Source organism: Salmo salar, unplaced genomic scaffold (assembly GCF_965601325.2).
Source record: "Salmo salar unplaced genomic scaffold, fSalSal1 ptg000360l, whole genome shotgun sequence".
Lineage (NCBI taxonomy): Eukaryota > Metazoa > Chordata > Actinopteri > Salmoniformes > Salmonidae > Salmo > Salmo salar.
In genome coordinates, this window is record NW_027675360.1 from 2,020,528 (window position 1) to 2,039,090 (window position 18,563).

The 18,563-nt window shown below is 42.8% G+C and overlaps 1 long non-coding RNA gene across 1 annotated transcript; it reads right to left on the reverse strand.

Annotated features, from left to right (window-relative positions):
- Nucleotides 1–4,093: 4,093 nt before the first annotated feature.
- LOC106598020 (uncharacterized) lies at nt 4,094–15,573 on the reverse strand. Its single transcript, XR_014391357.1, has 4 exons — nt 15,112–15,573; nt 7,071–7,229; nt 4,535–4,703; nt 4,094–4,353 (listed from the first exon to the last, which is right to left on the reverse strand). It is a non-coding gene; the product is annotated as an uncharacterized LOC106598020 (long non-coding RNA).
- Between the last annotated feature and the right edge of the window lie 2,990 nt (nt 15,574–18,563).

The window sequence follows — 18,563 nt, forward strand, 5'->3', positions numbered from 1 at the left end:
AGGGCATGTCCTTATTACTGTACCTCACCTCAGTCTCCTTCAAGTCTCTGGAGCTCACATCCTGGTCTGGGGTCTCTAATCAGAGGGAGGGAGGGCATCTCCTTATTACTGTACCTCACCTCAGTCTCCTTCAAGTCTCTGGAGCTCACATCCTGGTCTGGGGTCTCTAATCAGAGGGAGGGAGGGCTACTCCTTATTACTGTACCTCACCTCAGTCTCCTTCAAGTCTCTGGAGCTCACATCCTGGTCTGGGGTCTCTAATCAGAGGGAGGGAGGGAGGGCTACTCCTTATTACTGTACCTCACCTCAGTCTCCTTCAAGTCTCTGGAGCTCACATCCTGGTCTGGGGTCTCTAATCAGAGGGAGGGAGGGCTACTCCTTATTACTGTACCTCACCTCAGTCTCCTTCAAGTCTCTGGAGCTCACATCCTGGTCTGGGGTCTCTAATCAGAGGGAGGGAGGGAGGGCTACTCCTTATTACTGTACCTCACCTCAGTCTCCTTCAAGTCTCTGGAGCTCACATCCTGGTCTGGGGTCTCTAATCAGAGGGAGGGAGGGAGGGCTACTCCTTATTACTGTACCTCACCTCAGTCTCCTTCAAGTCTCTGGAGCTCACATCCTGGTCTGGGGTCTCTAATCAGAGGGAGGGAGGGAGGGCTACTCCTTATTACTGTACCTCACCTCAGTCTCCTTCAAGTCTCTGGAGCTCACATCCTGGTCTGGGGTCTCTAATCAGAGGGAGGGAGGGAGGGCTACTCCTTATTACTGTACCTCACCTCAGTCTCCTTCAAGTCTCTGGAGCTCACATCCTGGTCTGGGGTCTCTAATCAGAGGGAGGGAGGGCATCTCCTTATTACTGTACCTCACCTCAGTCTCCTTCAAGTCTCTGGAGCTCACATCCTGGTCTGGGGTCTCTAATCAGAGGGAGGGAGGGAGGGCTACTCCTTATTACTGTACCTCACCTCAGTCTCCTTCAAGTCTCTGGAGCTCACATCCTGGTCTGGGGTCTCTAATCAGAGGGAGGGAGGGAGGGCTACTCCTTATTACTGTACCTCACCTCAGTCTCCTTCAAGTCTCTGGAGCTCACATCCTGGTCTGGGGTCTCTAATCAGAGGGAGGGAGGGAGGGCTACTCCTTATTACTGTACCTCACCTCAGTCTCCTTCAAGTCTCTGGAGCTCACATCCTGGTCTGGGGTCTCTAATCAGAGGGAGGGAGGGCTACTCCTTATTACTGTACCTCACCTCAGTCTCCTTCAAGTCTCTGGAGCTCACATCCTGGTCTGGGGTCTCTAATCAGAGGGAGGGAGGGCATCTCCTTATTACTGTACCTCACCTCAGTCTCCTTCAAGTCTCTGGAGCTCACATCCTGGTCTGGGGTCTCTAATCAGAGGGAGGGAGGGAGGGCTACTCCTTATTACTGTACCTCACCTCAGTCTCCTTCAAGTCTCTGGAGCTCACATCCTGGTCTGGGGTCTCTAATCAGAGGGAGGGAGGGAGGGCTACTCCTTATTACTGTACCTCACCTCAGTCTCCTTCAAGTCTCTGGAGCTCACATCCTGGTCTGGGGTCTCTAATCAGAGGGAGGGAGGGCATCTCCTTATTACTGTACCTCACCTCAGTCTCCTTCAAGTCTCTGGAGCTCACATCCTGGTCTGGGGTCTCTAATCAGAGGGAGGGAGGGCATCTCCTTATTACTGTACCTCACCTCAGTCTCCTTCAAGTCTCTGGAGCTCACATCCTGGTCTGGGGTCTCTAATCAGAGGGAGGGAGGGCTACTCCTTATTACTGTACCTCACCTCAGTCTCCTTCAAGTCTCTGGAGCTCACATCCTGGTCTGGGGTCTCTAATCAGAGGGAGGGAGGGAGGGCTACTCCTTATTACTGTACCTCACCTCAGTCTCCTTCAAGTCTCTGGAGCTCACATCCTGGTCTGGGGTCTCTAATCAGAGGGAGGGAGGGAGGGCTACTCCTTATTACTGTACCTCACCTCAGTCTCCTTCAAGTCTCTGGAGCTCACATCCTGGTCTGGGGTCTCTAATCAGAGGGAGGGAGGGTGTTGTGTGTGAAATCCCAGCCATGGTGGGATAAGGTAGAGTTCATATCTCTTTCTCTCCCTCTCCTCCTTTCTCAATCTCTCTCTCAGAAAAGGTTCTCTTCAAAGATGGCCATCAAGTCGCTCTGGAAGTTGATGTCAATGGTGTCCGCCATCTGTAGAGAGAGGGGGATGAGAGACAGAGCGAGAGAGAGAGAGAGGAATTAGATGCAGTGTTAATCTTTCCCATCTCTTCTCAGCTAAACTACCTGTCCTCTGTATTATTGTAATATAACTGAATATACATAATATAACAAGAATATACATATATTAATACGTATCTTTATGATGATTCTCTCCTCATCTCTCCTGCTATACCAGTATATCATGTTAGTATTATAGTAGTATTACTGCTATACTAGTATAACATGTTAGTATTATAGTAGTATTACTGCTATAAAGTATTACCACCTCTCCTGCTATACTAGTATAACATGTTAGTATTATAGTAGTATTACTGCTATAAAGTATTACCGCCTCTCTCCTGCTAGAAAAGTATATTATGTTAGTATTATAGTAGTATAACTGCTATAAAGTATTACCACCTCTCTTCTGCTAGAAAAGTATATTATGTTAGTATTATAGTAGTATAACTGCTATAAAGTATTACCACCTCTCTCCTGCTATACTAGTATAACATGTTAGTATTATAGTAGTATAACTGCTATAAAGTATTACCACCTCTCTTCTGGTAAACTAGTATTTTATGTTAGTATTATAGTAGTATTACTGCAATAAAGTATTACCACCTCTCTTCTGCTAAACCAGTATTTTATGATAGTATTATAGTAGTATAACTGCTATAAAGTATTACCGCCTCTCTCCTGCTATACCAGTATATCATGTTAGTATTATAGTAGTATTACTGCTATAAAGTATTACCGCCTCTCTCCTGCTATACTAGTATAACATGTTAGTATTATAGTAGTATTACTGCTATAAAGTATTACCGCCTCTCTCCTGCTATAAAGTATTACCGCCTCTCTCCTACTATAACATGTTAGTATTATAGTAGTATTACTGCTATAAAGTATTACCGCCTCTCTCCTGCTATACTAGTATAACATGTTAGTATTATAGTAGTATTACTGCTATAAAGTATTGCCACCTCTCTCCTGCTATACCAGTATATCATGTTAGTATTATAGTAGTATTACTGCTATAAAGTATTACCAACTCTCTCCTGCTAAACTAGTATTTTATGTTAGTATTATAGTAGTATTACTGCTATAAAGTATTACCGCCTCGCTCCTGCTATACTAGTATAACATGTTAGTATTATAGTAGTATTACCACCTCTCTCCTACTATACTAGTATAACATGTTAGTATTATAGTAGTATTACTGCTATAAAGTATTACCACCTCTCTCCTGCTATACTAGTATAACATGTTAGTATTATAGTAGTATTACTGCTATAAAGTATTACCACCTCTCTCCTGCTATACTAGTATAACATGTTAGTATTATAGTAGTATTACTGCTATAAAGTATTACCGCCTCTCTCCTGCTATACCAGTATATCATGTTAGTATTATAGTAGTATTACTGCTATAAAGTATTGCCACCTCTCTCCTGCTATACCAGTATATCATGTTAGTATTATAGTAGTATAACTGCTATAAAGTATTACCACCTCTCTTCTGCTAGAAAAGTATATTATGTTAGTATTATAGTAGTATTACTGCTATAAAGTATTACCGCCTCTCTCCTACTATACTAGTATAACATGTTAGTATTATAGTAGTATTACTGCTATAAAGTATTACCGCCTCTCTCCTGCTATACTAGTATAACATGTTAGTATTATAGTAGTATTACTGCTATAAAGTATTACCGCCTCTCTCCTGCTATACTAGTATAACATGTTAGTATTATAGTAGTATCACTGCTATAAAGTATTACCGCCTCTCTCCTACTATACTAGTATAACATGTTAGTATTATAGTAGTATTACTGCTATAAAGTATTACCGCCTCTCTCCTGCTATACTAGTATAACATGTTAGTATTATAGTAGTATTACTGCTATAAAGTATTACCACCTCTCTCCTCCTCCTTTCCTGCTCGCGGCGTCTCGCCAGCTCCCTCTGCTGGTCCATGGCGTTCTGCTGCGGCCGAGGGTGTGGCCTGTTGAGTGGGAGGGGCCTGTGGGGAGTCGGCGGGAGGGGTTGAGGCGAAAGTTGCTCCTGGCGACGGCGAGTGTCCTCCTGGACACGCCCCCTCCCCTGCTGCTCCACAGGGTCCTCGTCGTCACGGCTACTGGAGAAGAGAAAGTGGAGTGTCAGAGGGGGATGAGCTTAGATGGGGTGCTAGAATGAGCTTCTCCCTTTATCCATCCTTCCCTTTTTTCTCACCATAGTTTCTACCTCGGCTGAGAGGTCTTCTCCCTCTCCTCCTCCTCCTCCTCCTCCCTTTCCCTCCCTCCATCCTTCCCTCTTACCGTAGTTTCTCCTGCTCTCTCCTGGCCTGTGCTTTTAGCTGTTTCTCTCTCTCCTTCTCTCGGGCGACGCGACGGACCTGTTCGAAGCTGTCGCTAGAGGAGCGGACAGCGGAGGCGGGGGTGGACTGAGAACGCTGGGCCAAGAACCCATGTTCTTTAACTTCACATCCTGGGAGGGGAGGGAGAAAGTGTAGTGGGAGGGGGAAGAGTGCCACACAGACATTTCGTTAACACCCACTTTTTAAAGACATTTCACCTCCATTTTAATAACACTACCTTACAGGAGAAGTTCTTTTTTTTAAACAACTAAATCTATTTTATTTATGTAAGTTGAATTTCATAGTAAGGGTCCAAGACACTTTTTTTTTGTGATTTCACATGCTTTTGAGAAACTTACCCCAACCAGCAAATCATGTTTTTGGGAAACCCGAGCAAATCACATCCTCATTTTGTAGTTGTGTTTCGTTAAAGCCTATTTATTGTTGTTACAAGCCGTGTTTCATTAAAGCCTGTGTAAAGTTAATTTGTTTCAATGTACCGGTAGGCACCTGCGGCTTATAGACATGTGCGACTTATTTATGTTCAAAATAATACTTTTTTTAAAAATTCAGTGGGTTCGGCTTATATTCAGGTGCGCTTAATAGTCCGGGAAATTACGCCAGTTGTTCTGTATAGACGCATAAACACTCCCGTCTACAGACTTCCTTTGGACGACCGATATCTAATGAGGCTTTGGCTAGTTGTTCTGGACGACCGATATCTAATGAGGCTTTGGCTAGTTGTTCTGGACGACCGATATCTAATGAGGCTTTGGCTAGTTGTCCTGGACGACCGATATCTAATGAGGCTTTGGCTAGTTGTTCTGGACGACCGATATCTAATGAGGCTTTGGCTAGTTGTCCTGGACGACCGATATCTAATGAGGCTTTGGCTAGTTGTTCTGGACGACCGATATCTAATGAGGCTTTGGCTAGTTGTTCTGGACGACCGATATCTAATGAGGCTTTGGCTAGTTGTCCTGGACGACCGATATCTAATGAGGCTTTGGCTAGTTGTTCTGGACGACCGATATCTAATGAGGCTTTGGCTAGTTGTTCTGGACGACCGATATCTAATGAGGCTTTGGCTAGTTGTTCTGGACGACCGATATCTAATGAGGCTTTGGCTAGTTGTTCTGGACGACCGATATCTAATGAGGCTTTGGCTAGTTGTTCTGGACGACCGATATCTAATGAGGTTTTGTCTAGTTGTCCTGGACGACCGATATCTAATGAGGCTTTGGCTAGTTGTTCTGGACGACCGATATCTAATGAGGCTTTGGCTAGTTGTTCTGGACGACCGATATCTAATGAGGCTTTGGCTAGTTGTTCTGGACGACCGATATCTAATGAGGCTTTGGCTAGTTGTTCTGGACGACCGATATCTAATGAGGCTTTGGCTAGTTGTTCTGGACGACCGATATCTAATGAGGCTTTGGCTAGTTGTTCTGGACGACCGATATCTAATGAGGCTTTGGCTAGTTGTTCTGGACGACCGATATCTAATGAGGCTTTGGCTAGTTGTTCTGGACGACCGATATCTAATGAGGCTTTGGCTAGTTGTTCTGGACGACCGATATCTAATGAGGCTTTGGCTAGTTGTTCTGGACGACCGATATCTAATGAGGCTTTGGCCCCTGAAAAAGGGGAGAAATAATCCCGAGTGTGATACGGTATTGTTTCCTCACTGAGAACTTTTACTGTAATGAGGAAAAGACCGCGATTTCCCCGCGAACTTGGCTGGAGACCAGAGCAATCGATCTCAGGCTCATAGATTAAAGAGCATTTAGTAGATCACAGATTAACACTTTTCCCCTTCAATTTGGCACCACAAAATAAAGTAATCAATATAACGGTTTACACATTCCTTTTACAATTCTTACCTTTTGTACGCTTGATGGATTTTTTACTTTTTAACACAATTATATGAATGTTATCCATCTCTATCAACTAATACAGAATGCATGATATTTTTAACCTTAGATGTTTTAAGATCCTCACATACTATGAACTTACTAATACTTTTTAATGTATAACAGGCTATGAGTATTTCCTGTAACCTGTCACATATACAGGGGGTACCAGGTAGTAATGAGGCTATATACAGGGGGTACCAGGTAGTAATGAGGCTATATACAGGGGGTACCAGGTAGTAATAAGGCTATATACAGGGGGTACCAGGTAGTAATGAGGCTATATACAGGGGGTACCGGGTAGTAATGAGGCTATATACGGGGGGTACCGGTTAGTAATGAGGTTATATACAGGGGGTACCAGGTAGTAATGAGGCTATATACAGGGGGTACCAGGTAGTAATGAGGCTATATACAGGGGGTACCAGGTAGTAATGAGGCTATATACAGGGGGTACCGGGTAGTAATGAGGCTATATACAGGGGGTACCGGGTAGTAATGAGGTTATATACAGGGGGTACCAGGTAGTAATGAGACTATATACAGGGGGTACCGGGTAGTAATGAGGTTATATACAGGGGGTACCTCCTCTCCTCTCTGACTAATGACTGACTCCTGGAGGATCCTGGGAGCGTCCGCGGACAGGATGGCGTGCGTTGCCACGGCGATGATCGTCCCCGCCCCCCTCTCCCTCAGCATCTCCGCTGCCGCCACGAAACCCACCGCATCATCGATGATGTCATCCTGACACACACACACACACACACACACACACACACACACACACACACACACACACACACACAGAGACTGATAGATTATGGTAAAGGTCCTGAGGACAGGGTACTAACCTACCCAACCCTCTAACGGGGTACTAACCTACCCAACCCTCTAACGGGGTACTAACCTACCCAACCCTCTAACGGGGTACTAACCTACCCAACCCTCTAACGGGGTACTAACCTACCCAACCCTCTAACGGGGTACTAACCTACCCAACCCTCTAACGGGGTACTAACCTACCCAACCCTCTAACGGGGTACTAACCTACCCAACCCTCTAACGGGGTACTAACCTACCCAACCCTCTAACGGGGTACTAACCTACCCAACCCTCTAACGGGGTACTAACCTACCCAACCCTCTAACGGGGTACTAACCTACCCAACCCTCTAACGGGGTACTAACCTACCCAACCCTCTAACGGGGTACTAACCTATCCAACCCTCTAACGGGGTACTAACCTACCCAACCCTCTAACGGGGTACTAACCTACCCAACCCTCTAACGGGGTACTAACCTACCCAACCCTCTAACGGGGTACTAACCTACCCAACCCTCTAACGGGGTACTAACCTACCCAACCCTCTAACGGGGTACTAACCTACCCAACCCTCTAACGGGGTACTAACCTACCCAACCCTCTAACGGGGTACTAACCTACCCAACCCTCTAACGGGGTACTAACCTACCCAACCCTCTAACGGGGTACTAACCTACCCAACCCTCTAACGGGGTACTAACCTACCCAACCCTCTAACGGGGTACTAACCTACCCAACCCTCTAACGGGGTACTAACCTACCCAACCCTCTAACGGGGTACTAACCTACCCAACCCTCTAACGGGGTACTAACCTACCCAACCCTCTAACGGGGTACTAACCTACCCAACCCTCTAACGGGGTACTAACCTACCCAACCCTCTAACGGGGTACTAACCTACCCAACCCTCTAACGGGGTACTAACCTACCCAACCCTCTAACGGGGTACTAACCTACCCAACCCTCTAACGGGGTACTAACCTACCCAACCCTCTAACGGGGTACTAACCTACCCAACCCTCTAACGGGGTACTAACCTACCCAACCCTCTAACGGGGTACTAACCTACCCAACCCTCTAACGGGGTACTAACCTACCCAACCCTCTAACGGGGTACTAACCTACCCAACCCTCTAACGGGGTACTAACCTACCCAACCCTCTAACGGGGTACTAACCTACCCAACCCTCTAACGGGGTACTAACCTACCCAACCCTCTAACGGGGTACTAACCTACCCAACCCTCTAACGGGGTACTAACCTACCCAACCCTCTAACGGGGTACTAACCTACCCAACCCTCTAACGGGGTACTAACCTACCCAACCCTCTAACGGGGTACTAACCTACCCAACCCTCTAACGGGGTACTAACCTACCCAACCCTCTAACGGGGTACTAACCTACCCAACCCTCTAACGGGGTACTAACCTACCCAACCCTGCCTTTAGGGAACTGTGGTTGTGGGTAGTGTAGTCCTACCTCCTCCTGTATGTACTGCAGTAGGAGGGGGTTGTGGGTAGTGTAGTCCTACCTCCTCCTGTACATACTGCAGTAGGAGGGGGTTGTGGGTAGTGTAATCCTACCTCCTCCTGGATGTACTGCAGTAGGAGGGGGTTGTGGGTAGTGTAGTCCTACCTCCTCCTGTATGTACTGCAGTAGGAGGGGTTGTGGGTAGTGTAGTCCTACCTCCTCCTGTAGATACTGCAGTAGGAGGGGGTTGTGGGTAGTGTAGTCCTACCTCCTGTATGTACTGCAGTAGGAGGGGGTTGTGGGTAGTGTAGTCCTACCTCCTCCTGTACGTACTGCAGTAGGAGGGGGTTGTGGGTAGTGTAGTCCTACCTCCTCCTGTTTGTACTGCAGTAGGAGGGGGTTGTGGGTAGTGTAATCCTACCTCCTCCTGGATGTACTGCAGTAGGAGGGGGTTATGCAAATTAACTGAATCCCCCCCAAAAAAACATTTCCACTGCATTTCAGCCCTGCCACAAAAGGACCAGCATGTCAGTGATTCTCTCGTTAACAGGTGTGAGTGTTGACGAGGACAAGGCTGGAGATCACTCTGTCATGCTGATTGAGTTCGAATAACAGACTGGAAGCTTCGGGTGTACACCGTTAGTTTATACTGGATACACCTGGTGTACACCGTTAGTTTATACTGGATACACCTGGTGTACACCGTTAGTTTAGGCATCCTATCATTTGAAAATTAGTTGAAAGGCTAAGTGATTCTCCTCCTGAGAAGAAGCTGACAGCCTTCAAACAGAGCAAAAAAAGTGGTCCCAAACAATATGTCAAAATGAATTAAAAAAATTATACAGCTGTCTTTAATAAGATCAAACTGAACTAACTGCTATCTTGAAATGTTGAAAAAGTGTTTTTAAATAGCTCAGTCTATAAATATATAAATAAGTCTAAAAAATATCATACAAGGAGTTTTACCATGATTTCGTGTGCAAGGCCGGACAAACCAAGTCTCGGGCCCTGGGAATGAACATTTTAAAGGTCTGCCTCTTGGAGGGAAAAAAACTTGCTAATTTCCTGCATTCTACACATTTTGTCATGGGGCAGAGAAATGTTTCTTGTTGCAACTATAACGCTAATATCCTGCAGTTCTACACATGTTGTCATGGGGCAGAGAAATGTTTCTTGTTGCAACTATAACGCTAATATCCTGCAGTTCTACACATGTTGTCATGGGGCAGAGAAATGTTTCTTGTTGCAACTATAACGCTAATATCCTGCAGTTCTACACATGTTGTCATGAGGCAGAGAAATGTTTCTTGTTGCAACTATAACGCTAATATCCTGCAGTTCTACACATGTTGTCATGGGGCAGAGAAATGTTTCTTGTTGCAACTATAACGCTAATATCCTGCAGTTCTACACATGTTGTCATGGGGCAGAGAAATGTTTCTTGTTGCAACTATAACGCTAATATCCTGCAGTTCTACACATGTTGTCATGAGGCAGAGAGAAAACGACTGTGTAACGAAGACGCTGTGAGTTGAGAAGCAGGTGAAACGTTTAATAAAACAACAAACGAGACAACATAACAGTAGCGTCTTTGCATGTACACAGGATCAATACTGACTGGGGAAGGAACCTAAGGGAGGGCCAGATATAGGGGTGGTAATAAGTAAGGTAATGGAGTCCAGGTTTGCCTCATGACAACGTGCAGGTGCTCGTAATGATGGATCCCAGGACCGGCGGTTAGTATACCGGCGACGTCAAACACCGGAGGGGAGGAGCGAGAGCAGACGTGACAGACTGCCACCTCTCATTGAAGCCATGGAAGTTCACGGCCGACCGCACCACTGCAGGCATTGTTAGCAGAAAACAGGATCCCCCATAATAGTGAAATAAATAAATAGAAAGTCAATCATGGTACCAATAAATGCTTCTAATACACCAGATGTATGTCCTTGAACCGATTATGTTTAAATCTCATTTAAAAAGCATTTTTGAAACGGTCTGTTTGAGATACAAGTTTGAGGTGGCTTTTTTAAAGTATTTTTTCTCCAATTAATGCTTCGGCCACAAATACGAGTATAGTCAAAATTATTTGGGTATGAGTTAACAGAACATTAACTTTTAAAAGTTTGATTTTCACTGGACAATTACTTTAAATTACAGTGCATTTATGTAAAAAAAATATAGTATTGAAGATTTGAGATGGAAAATGTATAATAGGTGGAGTACTGTGGATACCAATAGGCTCATGTTGCCCAAGGTTTAATAACAAACATTGTAGATTAATAATATTACATTGTATTGTATTACACCCTCTAAACTTCCACGGATCCCTGGGGCAAAATGTGTTTTTTCAGTTGTTGGATCCCCCCGCTCCCTTTTGCCCTCAGAACAACCTCAATGCGTTGGAGCATGGACTCTACAAGGTGTCGAAAGCATTCCACAGGGATGCTGGCCCATGTTGACTCAAATGCTTCCCACAGTTGTGTCAAGTTGGCTGGATGTCCTTTTGTCTTGCCCATTTACCTTCTGAATGGCACACATACACAGTACATGTCTCAATTGTCTCAAGGCTTAAAAAGCCTTCTTTAACCTGTCTCCTCTCTTTCATCTACACGGATGGAAGTGGATTTAACAGGTGACATCAATAAGGGATCATATCTTTTTCCTGAATCCCCTGTTTTCAATACAGGTATAACGACACTGAGCTTTTTTTCGAAAATGTTTTATGAGGTTGGAGAACACATTTGGGAGGGATCTTGAAACTTTGCCGCAAGTGGATCTTTTAGCAAGACAATAACCCCAAGCACACATCAAAATCCACAAAGAAATGGTTAATTGACCACAAAATAAACATTTTGAATGGCCGTCTCAGGATTTGATCCCCATTGAAAACCTGTGGTTTGAATTGAAGAGGGCAGTCCATAAACGCAGACGAAGGATATCAAGGATCTGGAAATATTCTGTATGGAGGAGTGGTCTAAGATCCATCCCAATGTGTTCTCCAATCATCATTAAAAAAGTGTTTAAGGCTGTGTTGTTATCCTCGCAAGGGGAGGATGCTAGAGTATTAAAAACAGGGGTGCCAATCATTTTGATAATTTTGTATTACTTGTTTAACAAAATCTCTTGCTCTGAGCACTTGCATTAGTATAAAATAATATAATTTTCCCTTTTTTTGCAATCAAATACTGTAGAATTAGTAGTATTTGTATTATATATTTTATATAGTATTTTTTGCTCATCTTTCTCAAGGGTGCCAATAATTTGGGACTTGACTGTATGTAATCAAATAGTCCATATTTCAGAGGTACCTTTTGTATGAGGTAAGATGTTCCTTCTAAATCTTGTTATTGCGTAACATTTTTATGCTTGTCTTTGAAACGAATAGTCCAAGAGTACCCAATGTTTCAGAACCAGATTTTGGTTTCAGCTGACAACTACATACCTTTGCCTTTCAATCTCCTACACAATATCCCCTTGACTGGTGTGCATGAAGATATCAAGAGAGACAGACATCTAGCAAGAAAAAGTCAATTGGAGGGAACACTGACAGATCAGCGCAACAAGACCATGGATTTTTACACTGGCTGCAGTGAGCAGAAAGCAAGAAAACTCAATAAAAAAATGTGAATGTGGAAATGCCTAAAATAACATTGTGAATCCGACTGAGTGAAAACAATTCACAATTCTCCTACATTTACAGTCCTAGTTATCATTGCCCAAAACAAAGGGAATCATTTCAAACATCTCACACATTTTTGCTTATTGTGTCCATTGACTAGAATTCATATATATTTGGGTTAAAAGACCAATTCAGTGGAAAAACAAAATGGGGTAAAAATAGCCCAGCCCAGTTAATATTGACTGCAGCTGCAGCTCCTCAGGCAGCAGCACTCCCACTTCATCTTACGTTAGGGACACAGATCAAGGGTTCTCCAGGGACTGACAGTATTCTTCAAGCTAATTACATCCAGTTTATTTGGGGTGTCAGGTAGCCTAGTGCCTAGTGGTTAGCGCATTGGGCCAGTAACCGAAAGGTTGTTGGATCGAATCCCTGAGCTGACAACGTAAAAAATCTGTCATTCTGCCCTAAATAAGGCAGTTAACCCACTGTTCCCTGGTAGGCTGTCATTGTAAATAAGAATTTGTTCTTAACTGACTTGCCTAGTCAAAATAAAAGGTTAAATTGACAGCACCTTGTCTCTGCAAGCCAAGTAGGAAGGTTAGTTCACCTCACAAACCAGAGTCCATTTTTTGTTGTTGTTGATTAACATCGAGGATGAGTGCCATGGGAACTATCGGTATGGCCCAGCAGGACCAGCCTAAGTGACAGGCCTCACATGTTTAATATAATGCACACAAAATAATGGAGCCCTTAACCTTCACGGCACATTCAACGTTTTTTTTTTCTCTCCATGCAATCCTCGCACGCAGACGTATGCGTGTGTGCAACAGGCTGAATGAAGCTAATGAATCCAACATGGACAGAGAGGCTGCATTGTTTTGTTCATCATGAACCATGCCTATAGACCAATCACCATGACTAATTAGCTCAACTAAGAGCAGCAATTTACTCTACAGGCCATAATGGGAGGTGGAAGCTCAACTTGCAATATTTAATGCTCTTATATAATGACACATAACCAGTGGTGTAAAGTACTCAAGTAAAAATACTTTAAAGTACTACTTAAGTCATTTTCTGGGGGTATCTGTACTTTACTATTTATATTTGACAACTTTTACTTTTACTTTGCTACCTTCCTAAAGAAAATAATGTACTTTTTACTCCATACATTTTCCCTGACACCCAGAAGTACTTGTTATGTTTCGAATGCTTAGCAAGACAGGAAAAAGGTCAAATTCACACACTTATCAAGAGAACATCCCTGGTCATCCCTTCTAACTCTGGCAGACTCACTAATCACAAATGCGTTGTTTTTAAATGATGTTCGAGTGTTGGAGTGTGCCCCTGGCTATCTGTAAAAAAAAAAAAGGCAATAAAAAAATGGTGCTGTCTGGTTTGCTGGGAGTTAAAAAAATGAACCCCAAAAGGTTCTTTGAGGAACCATGATAAGGGGTTCTTCGAAGAACTTATAGGAGTTCCCACAAAATGTTCTTCAAATAACTTTTAGGGGTTCCCCCACAGTTCCAATTTGAAGAACCCCTAAAGGATACTCCAGGAACCTTTACTTTTTAGAGTGTATATTGATAAAAGTCACCTGGTCCGAGAGACATTTACATAGTTATACACAGCCCAATTTGGGATGATTATTTTAGGGTGAAATAGTGGCCACAACAGACAGACCTGAAATCGACCATAATTCGACGTCCTTGGACGTCATGTGCTGACTGGGTATGACCAAAGTTATTCTGTTTAGCTACACTTTGTAGTACATTTTTACACTATAATTAATGTTTCTGATGCCACATCGCCCGTTTTCAAAGGGAGTCGTTGGTTTTTAGGGGCAGTCGCTTTTTAGCTTTTTGTCTGAAAGTATTTTCTCAACTGCGATACCAACTCCACTCTATAAGGAATGTGAAATGATTTATACTTGTACTTTTAATACTTAAGTATATTTTAACAATTACATGGCGCTTTATTCCTGAATCCAGCTATCCGTAGATCTATAGGTGACTCCTCGCTTGCTCTGTTGATCTTTGTTGTGTTTGTTAACCATGTACAGTAGTCTCATCGTTCTACTCCCTGTCAATATACTGTGGTCTCAATCACACTCATCTAATGAACAGGCACCCCACCCAGAGCACGTCACTCCATCAACTGTCCTGCTGTCTGCAGCTAGGGAGAGCCAGCAGCACAGGACTTAGTGAACAAAGCAACACATATTGTGAGTGTGACTGTATCTGTGTGTACGGTATGAGAAGAGCGATACAGAGACACAGAACGTCATTGTTCTCTACACTCAATCATAAAAGTTCACTTTCCAAAGCACATCTTTGTTTTTTGTTTTTTACCTGGAAGCCATATCAAATATATCTCAGATTATAAGTAAATGCATAGTAACAGCTCATTACCACAATTAAACTAAACAACACAGCCTCTGTCGACACATCATCTGGCTTCAGACAGAAGCTGTTGAATATTTTTTTACCGCAAACATAACATACAGTCTGCAAGCGTATGAAATATACATAACTCGGCATCTAGTAGATATTCAGTTTTCCCGATTATAAACAGATAGAAATGCCATGCACCACAAGTGATTCATTTCAATAAAAAGGCTTACTTCAAGTCTAGCAAACCAAACACTATAATTTCAGTACAACATGCAGTTGAACACATGTACAGTATATAAACTATCAAGAGAATCTCACCTGCATTGTCACTGCACTTGTTAAAAGTCCACCTTTAGTGCCTGCAATATTGTGGAGAAGTATATGGTCCAATGGTCATTGATGCCCTTTTCGGAGTAAATCCGGCTGATAGGAGACAGGAAATGTATAGTCCTTGTATCACGCTGCCTCCACAGAATTCGTACACCTACAGTAGACAGAGAAGCACTGCGTCACTGTACTGTCTTTCTTGCATTCTTTATTTACTTCACTCTCTGTGTTTCAGCCTTCGCTATCTGTCTGTCTCTCTCTCACTCTCTCTCAACCTCTTTTGCTTTCTCTCTCTCTCTCTCTAGTAGTCTCTGAGTCTCTCTCACATGAGCACGCTTTCTCGCTCTTCCACAATTACAGCTGCAAGCTACAGTCCACACAGAGCAGCTTCTCTCTCCCAGTCTCTTTCCCCCACACTTTCCCTCCCCCTTCTGTCTCTCACCACTCCAAGCGACTTATATGCCCTATGTCTTGTGCGCTCTCTACACTCATAAAAAAGGTGCTATCTGTCCCCATAAGAGAACCATTTGACTAACCTTTTTTGGTTCCAAGTAGAACACTTTTGGTTCCTGATAGAAACTTTGAGGTTCCATGTAGAACCATTTCCACAGAGGGTTCTACATGGAACTAGTGCTGAGCGATAAGTGTTTTTTGAGCTCGATTCGGTTTTGGGTTCGATTATAAAAAAATAATTATGTTTTTTTATTTTGTTTACGATAATTTTTTTCAAAATTAAATGCATTATGAAATAATGACATTCAAAGGATTTTAGAGCTTTTTAATTGAAATTCTAAAGCCAACAACAGTGAACATTCACATTCAATTATTTCTGTCAGGTCCACATTGGGTTGACATCAATAGAAAAATAGGAAATTGCTATGAAATAATACAATATTTCAGTTGTGTATATTACTTAGTTTTATTTGATGGCTTTATTATTTTTAATTCCTTAAAGTCATCATCTCATCTCTGCTCAGGCAGTAGCAGCTAGCCAGACAAAGTTATCTCTGCGCACCCTGTACTGTACTGTCTTTAGTCATCCTATTCAGCTAGGCAAGCCTGCCTAAGTATGTTGCAGAGCTGTCTGACAAAATTATTTGACTAGCTCTTCAAAGTAGATAACCAACCTGGACTGGGGGGTAGATGTAACTTAGTAAACGAAATCTGGGACACTTCAATTATACTGAACAAAAATATAAATGCAATGTGCAACAATTTCAAAGATTTTACTGAGTTACAGTTCATATAAGGAAATCAGTCAATTTAAATAAATTCATTAGACCCTAATCTATGGATTTCACATGACAATATTGAATAAAATATTCAATATTTTATCAATATTGATAAAACAATATTGGCCTCATTATGGGCCTCAGAATCTCGTCACGGTATTTATGTGCATTCAAATTGCCATTTTTTTGTTGTCTGTATTTTATGCCTACCCATACCATAACCCCACCGCCACCATGGGGCACTATGTTCACACGTTGACATCAGCAAACCTCTCGCCCACACAACGCCATACACGTGGTCTGCGGTTGAGAGGCCGGTTGGTCGTACTGCCAAATTCTTTAAAGCAACGTTGGAGGTGGCTTCTGGTAGAGAAATTAACATTAAATTATCTGGCAACAGCTTTGGTGGACATTCTTGCAGTCAGCATGCCAATTGCACGGTCCCTCAAAACTTGAGACATCTGTGGCATTGTGTTGTGTGACAAAACTGCACATTTTAGAGTGGCCCTTTATTGTCCCCCAGCACAAGGTGCACCTGTGTAATGATCATGCTGTTTATTCAGCTTCTTGATATGCCACACCTGTCAGGTGGATGGATTATCTTAGCAAAAGAGAAATGCTCACTAACAAGGATGTAAACAAAATGTGAGAGAAATAAGCTTTTTGTGCGTATGGAACATTTCTGGGATATTTTATTTCAGCTCATGAAACATGGGACCAACACTTTACATGTTGAGTTTATATTTTTGTTCAATGTAGTATGATGTTACGAATTACAATTCGTATGATATGTTGCTAATTGCAATTTGTTATGAATTGCAAATAATGCAATATGTTATGAATTTGCAAAACTTCAAATTTGTTGTGGCTAACGTTAGCTAGGTGGCTAACACTAACCTTAACTAGGTGGCTAACGTTAGCTAAGCTAGAGGATAGGGTTAGGGGTTATTGTTAGGGTTAAGGTTAGGGTTGAGGTTAGGAGTTTGGTTAAAGGGATAAGGTTAGGGGATTTTTTAGCTAACATGCCAAGTAGTTGCAAAGTAGCTAAAAAGTAGTTGCTAATTAGCAAAAATGTTAAAGTTGTACATGATGACATTCAAATACACAACCTTTGGGTTGCTAGACCCAACCACCCCGACCAACCACCCAACTTTTGTTTTTGCCATAATTAACCTTCTGTCTTATGTAACCATACCAAACATAACACATCATACTAATTTGGAGGTCCCGGATTTACATTTACTATGTTACATCTAGTCTATGAGACCAGGCTGAGATAAGGCATACTTTCACAAACTGTCTCTATCCCTCTCTCATTGTTGTGTTGTGTACATCTCCTATGTGGTTTATGCGGTCTGTGTGTATCTAACCTAAAGTAGCAGGCGTAAAAGTTTCTCTCTGTCCGAGCTGGAAAGAACAGCCAGCTTGCAGAGGTGCAAAATGTACTCAATAGTCATAGTTGAGTAAAAGTAAAGATACCTTAATAGAAAATGACTCAAGTAGTAGTGGAAGTCACCCAGTAAAATACGACTTCAGTAATTAGATTTTTATTTTAATTTAACTAGGAAAGTCAGTTAAGAACAAATATTTATTATTTACAATGACGGCCTACCCTGGTCAAAACCGGACGACGCTGGGCCAATTGTGCGCCACCCTATGGGACTCTCAATCACGGCCGGATGTGATACAGCCTGGATTCAAACCAGGGACTGAAGTGACACCTCTTGCACTGAGATGCAGTGCCTTAGACCGCTGCGCCACTCAGGAATAAAAGTCTAAAAGTATTTGGATTTAAATATACTTAAAAAAAATGGAATTGCTAAAGTAAAAATAATTTCAAAATACTTATATTAAGCAAACCAGATGGCACAATGTTTTTGTGGATAGCAAGAAAGACATCTGCCTCACCTGCCCTGAATGACGGGTTGCCACTGGCTAGTACACATGATTCAATTATTTTGGATAAGATATTTGTATTTGTCAAAAGGGCAGTTGAGCATCGTGTCACCAGAATAAGACCCTCGATATTTATTGGAAAGGAGCACCAAGCTCATCACCGTGCACTTTCAACACTGTGAAATTCATCATAATATACTTAATCTGTTGCCTAAGAAACTGCATGGTTTCCTGAGTAGTAGTGGGAGGGCCACACTCAATATCATCGCGTGACAAGTTTACTTCGATATGATGGAAATGACATAAAGATTTGAG